The sequence below is a fragment of the Benincasa hispida genome, chromosome 9, assembly GCF_027475165.1.
Source record: "Benincasa hispida cultivar pf3 chromosome 9, pf3_genome.v1.1, whole genome shotgun sequence".
NCBI lineage: Eukaryota > Viridiplantae > Streptophyta > Magnoliopsida > Cucurbitales > Cucurbitaceae > Benincasa > Benincasa hispida.
Genome location: NC_143486.1, coordinates 78175674 through 78181933, shown reverse-complemented (window position 1 = coordinate 78181933; position 6260 = coordinate 78175674). Strand labels below are relative to the sequence as shown.

Here is a 6260-nt window from a genome sequence, read left to right as displayed (position 1 = left end):
TCCAATCCAATCCAAGACATAGTCATTAGACTGCTGTCAAAAACATCCTTAAGTATCTAAGAAGAATGAGGGACTATATGCTTATGCATGGACCTAAGGATTTGATCCTTATCAGATACACTGATTCTGATTTCCAGACTGGCGTGGATTCAAGGAAATCTACTTTAGGTTCAGTTTTCACTCTCAATGGAGGAGCTATAGTTTGTAGAAGCATTAAGCAAAGTTGTATCGCTGACTTCACAATGGAAACAGAATACGTAGCCGCATGTGAAGCTGCTAAAGAAGCAGTATGGCTACGCAAATTCTTGGTTGACTTGGAAGTAGTTCCAGATATGCACCTACCTATCACACTGTATTGTGACAATAGTGGTGATGTTGCCAACTCGAAAGAATCAAGGAGTCACAAATGTGGAAAATATATTGAGAGAAAGTATCATCTCATCAGAGAGATAGTACACCGAGGAGACGTGATTGTCACAAAGATAGCCTTTGAAGACAACCTTGCTGATCCATGTACGAAGGCCCTCTCGGTTAAAGTGTTCGAGGGCCACCTGGTTGGACTGAGACTCCGAGCAACGAAATCTAGGGCAAGTGGGAGAATATCTATGGTAATATAGATGCCCTAGTTTATTGTATTTTTCCTTTATATTTCTCAACATTATATTGTATATAGTTATTCTCACTAGAGTTTTAGTCCAAGTGGGAGATTGTTGGGAATGTCCTAGAACTTGCAATTCGTAAATTTTATGTTAAACATTCTATTTATCAATAAGATATTGTTGAATATCTTATTCAATAAAGTTGATTTTGCATTCTATCATGAAAATCCAATAAACCTATTGATGACTATAGTATGAATACTTTAACTTTATGTGGTGACATAAACGAGATCAAGTTAATAGTATGTAGCCTAAATGGCCTATAAATATATGGATGAACTTGGGTATCTCATCCTAGTAACACTATTGGATGCGGCCCATTCTGTATAGGTAATACAAATGATGTGATCCACAGATCATTCATGTAGAGACATATGAGTGGGGGCACCTATGCAATGAGTTTACATATAGAGTGGACCATGAAATAGTCACTTTTCTTTATAACGACCTTTTATTGTTAAAACTGACTATTTCATACTTAAGTAACCTAGGATAACTCGATTTTAATCCTGAGCTAGCTATGAACTCCTGTTTATTCGGGATTATCCTTTGATCTGCATTGGTGAGAGTAGTCCAACAGCACTTCTCAATAAGTCTTCCATTTTGGGGATAAGGCCGAATGGATAGCTGGGGACATAACCCTGCAAGATGGAATTCACTCCTACCCATTTTAGAGTTAGCAAATAGGTTGTTCTCTTAAGTGTTGATTCCAAGTCTTGAACAATCAGGGCCCCGCCTTCTCATGATAGAGAAGGACATGATTCATGAGTAATATTATAGATCAAATTGTTCATTAAAGGGTCAGTGGAAACTTAAGGAATAAGATGTATTTACAAGGGTAAAACAGTAATTTTGATCCAGCTATAATTACGATCAACCTGTGAAGGATCGACTTACTGATTATGGTTTATATGGATAGAAATATATCTATAGTGATAGAATGCAACTATCGAGCTATAGTAGTGTGTCTTGATAGTTAACGAATAGTAATTAATTCGATTAAGGAGTTTTAACGAATTAATTAAGATCATTGGAGCTCATCATCTGTATGTCCATTAGGTCCCTCTACTAGTTCATTAAATTGAAATAACAAATTGAGTATTGATGTACAAAATTAGGGTTAAGAATTTGAAATGTTCAAAATTTAGGGTTTTTTATTGATTATATATGATACAATTAAAAACGTTTAGTTTAATTGAAATTAAACGAAATTGGAAAATCAATTAATATTTAAATTATGATTTAAATATAAAATTGATTTATTGGTGAATTTGATACTTTATTAATTTAATATTTAGATATTAAATTAATATTATTTTAATTAAAATTAGTTTTATTTAAATTAATTATTTTTGAATTAATTTTATAAAAAAAATTAAATAATTAAATAAAAAGATTTTTGAAATCATATAAAGTTAATGGGTTCTTCCAGTTTTTGGGGAAAATCCACTAACTACATTTGATGGAATATCACCAAAATCCAATTGAATTTGTGATAAATCTTCAAGGAGGAGCTGCCTTCCATGCAACCATGTATATTTGCATGAGTTCTACCTATATATAGAAGCTCCATGTATATATAAAAGCTCCATGCATGAAGAACAAAAAACATTCTGAGTTTTACTTGTTGAAGTAAAAACCTAAAAACCCTACACACCCCTCATTTATTCTTCATCAATTCAACTTGATTTAAGTGTCTCCACCACACGTTCCAGCTTGAGCATAGTAGAGAAGATCTCGGTGGTAGTCCTATTGAAGTTTCAAGCTCTATCTTAGTAGATTTCAACTGAATTTGTGAAGGAAATCTTCAAAGGTAATATGTGTTTCAAACCCTCTCCGGAATATCATATGAACAGCATGCTTAAAACTCAAATTAAATGTAGTTTAAGCACTTATTGATTCTAAAGTCTTTCGTTGCATGTTTTATCAATCCTATAGATCAAATGCTGGTGGCAGAGAAGACGCAAGTCAGGGGAAAATATTCCTGAAGGAGTTGCCGAATTTTTTTTTATTTTATTTTTAAAAAAATTTGTAGAAGAGGTTTGGCGGAGAAGAAGACTATGGAGCGTGAAGGAGTTGAATTTTACCAAATCCCACGTGAAATATCAGGAGGTGGGACCGGTTTGCATGTTATTTCATATTGAATTGTTAATTAACTTCTTGTATTTTCCATTAGATTTGAGTTTTTTTCTGCTTATGTTGTATAATCTTAATAATTTGGTATAACTTTACTACTTTAGGGGGAAAGAAAGGACAGTCCTAATACACATAATGGAAGAAAGTCAACATTAGTTAATGGGGGTAAATACAGAACATAATCAAGAAAAATGTATGCCAGCTTTGTTGAACAAAGAGAGTAGGTATAAGAACTCTTATAAGGTGAGTTTAGAAGACCTCTTTTCTTCAAAATCTCCCTCCTTTAGAACACCCATAACCCTACCATTAAATTCAGAAGCCTCCCCCTTCCTCCATATCCATCTCGTCGTCATCTCCATCGTCGTCGATTTCCAAGGTTTGATCCTCCTTATTGCCAAATCTCGAATAATCAAAAGCACCATCATCATTATCTGCAAAACCTTGTAGAAGGATATTAAGAAAGAACACTCTTTTGTCAAAAAATTGAACCAATAATTTCGTTCTTTCTATTGAAATATATTCTCAGAAAGCCATCCCACGCCTTCTGCTTCACCTCAATACGCGGTTTCCTTGGCTCAATTCGAACTACAGACGAGTCCACCTTAGGTGGAGGACGAAAGTTGTTCTCCCCAGCTTTGAGGAGGTGAGACAGTCGAGTTAGGAGTTGGGCATTTTCCGTCAAACGACAGTAAAGTTTGTCCCCAGGTTGAGCAACTAACCTCATTGCAAATTCCCTCTGAAACATTATGATGGCACATCGAAAAGAAGTTTGATGCTTTAGCAATTTGAATGTGAGAGGAGATGATATTTGATAAGGAATATTTGCCATACATATATCAAAATAACGAAGCTCAGTCTTGAGTACATCTCCTTGAATAACCTGAGCACATCAAGTTGAAGAACTAGTTAAATTATTATTCAAGTTCAACAAACTCAAATTAAAAATCACAAGCACACTTTTAAATCACCGATTAACTCAAAAGCTTAAATTGATAGCTTTCTTCATTTGTGAGATTGAAATATGTAGAATATCTAACAAATGGAAATCAATATTAATTAGAGAAGAAATAGCATCGCTGTGGTTTGAACATAGGTCCTCCTTAAACCACATGTCCTGATACCATTTTAAATCATCGATTGACCCAAAAGCTTAAGTTGATGGGTGAAGGTAGATTTAATATCATATCATCCAACACACATTTTGTCAATACAGAACACTTGGTTGGTTCATTCAAAGAGTTGTTAAGAAATTCCGATAGGAAATAATCTAAGAAGCACATATATGGATACGAGATGTAGATACGACAAAAAGATGACGACACGTCATTTATAAAAAATCTAGGACACGACACAACAGGACAAGTTTATTAAACTATACATTTTTTGAATTATATATCATTTTTATACCAAAAAAAATCAAAATAAATGGGTTGACACATCTTAAAATACTTAGTTTGATCATGATGTATTTCATACTCAAAGTTTATTATTATTGTTGTATATGTGTCTTTTTAGTCTATTTTACAAGTGTTCTATGCATATCTAACACATTTGTTACACTATCAAGTATCTGATACGTATCCAACAAGTGTCGGAATGTCCAAGTGTTCGACACGTGTCAAGCATGAATATACTAGCTAAACTAAAGTATTTGTACTCCTTAGAAAATAACGAAATAATGAGCTTACCTTCAAGCGAGAAGAGTAGACAATGTCTTGAAACCGTCTCTACAATTCGAGAACCATACGAGGATCAATTTCGACAGCAATAACCATCTTGCCACATTCTAGAAGGTTCTTGGTGAGATTACCAGTACCGGGACCGATCTCGAGGATCACATCAGTGCTCCTAATTCCAGACTTTTGAACTATATAGTCAACCAGCAAGAGATTCTTAAGAATATGCTGACCCTTGGATTTGTGGAATGAAATCCCTTCCTGATACGGTGTTGCAGTCTTTGCCGCTGCTTTTGGCTTCTCCTTTTTCATCTTCTCTCTCGCCATTGTTGCTCAAACTTAGTATGATAGAGACACTAACCTGTCATTATAGGTTAAACTTAGTCAGGAACAAATATTTAATCAATGACAAGTCTAGGGATTCTTCAACTAATATTCGACCCTTTTTATGTATGAAAAACTATATGAAAGAATATGTAACACGATGGAGAAATTCTCGTTTTATCTGGCATATTGCATATAAAAATATGCTATTTTAATAAATAAGTTAGAGTTGTCATTCATTGATTAGATATATATACTAATTAATAAAATTATGGCATTTATACACTGAAATTTTTAGTTAAAAAGTAATCTTTCGATTTCAATTACAACTCCATCAGAAAATAGGTTAAGAACTAGCTGTTAGTGAAAATTTTAAATGTTAAATGAAAAAAAAAAAAAAAAAAAAAAAAAAAAAAAAAAAAAAAAAAAGACATTTTGAGAATCTCACATTACTTAGTTTGGAGAGTAGAATCTCCTTCTTATAATCACACTTTGATTTGTGAATTTGGGTCCCAAGGAGTAAGGAGATAGGAAAATGTGAGTACGGTGGACATCTCACATGCACTTATCGGGTGAGGCAAGTGTGATTATTTTTTTATTAAAATAATAATTTTTATTTTATTTTTTATTTTTTATTTTTTATTTTTTATACAATAAATAAAAGAAAAAGGTTTCAGTTGTTTCAATCTTTCGCCCACGTCACCGTTCCAATCTTCCACCTACGTCTTACGCGCACATTCTACGACTGGGCGCACTTCCCTCCTCGGCGTTTTGTGCCACAATTTGCCTTCGAGACCTATAAAAGGCACAAGCCTTTCATCAATCTCACAATCTCTCTCGGTTCCTTCTGAATTCTTCACTTTCCATTTTGGTTTTTTGAGTATCTCGATCCTGAAGGGTTTGAGTTTTTCGGTCAGATCCAGTGCAGCTCAGATCAAGACAGTTTTATATATTATGGGTTATTTTATTCTGGGTCAAGTACAGTGTAGCTCCGATTTTTACAATTTTATATATTATGGGTTATTTTATCATGGGGACGATGTGGCAATTCCGTAGAACTGCTTGCACACTTGGGTAAAGCCGGAAACGTCTTCAAGAGAACGAGCTCCACGACTCTGCCTGTAACAAGTTTCTGTTTTGCAGGTTCCATTTGTTGACTACTATTGTTTTTTATAGTTCGTTGCTGTCATTTTCAGTCTATCGGAGGGTAACGAGTTCAACAATTTAAGATGATTTTCGTCTACCATTGTTGCGATGGACCTTACAAATCAGAACGACATTATGACATCTGACCTCGACCATCCATTCCAGTTCAAAGGAGCGAACTTCAAAAGGTGGAAGTAAAAAATGTTGTTTTTCCTCACAATCAAGAAGATTACCGATATTTGTACTATGAAGAAGCCAACTGCCCTAAAAGAAGATTTGACTGAACAACAAATAAAAGACACTGCTGATTGGGAAGAAA

The 6260-nt window shown here is 34.2% G+C and overlaps 1 pseudogene; it reads right to left on the bottom strand.

Moving 5' to 3' along the window:
* Positions 1-2977: 2977 nt before the first annotated feature.
* On the bottom strand, positions 2978-4798 carry LOC120085239 (ribosomal RNA small subunit methyltransferase-like; annotated as a pseudogene).
* Between the last annotated feature and the right edge of the window lie 1462 nt (positions 4799-6260).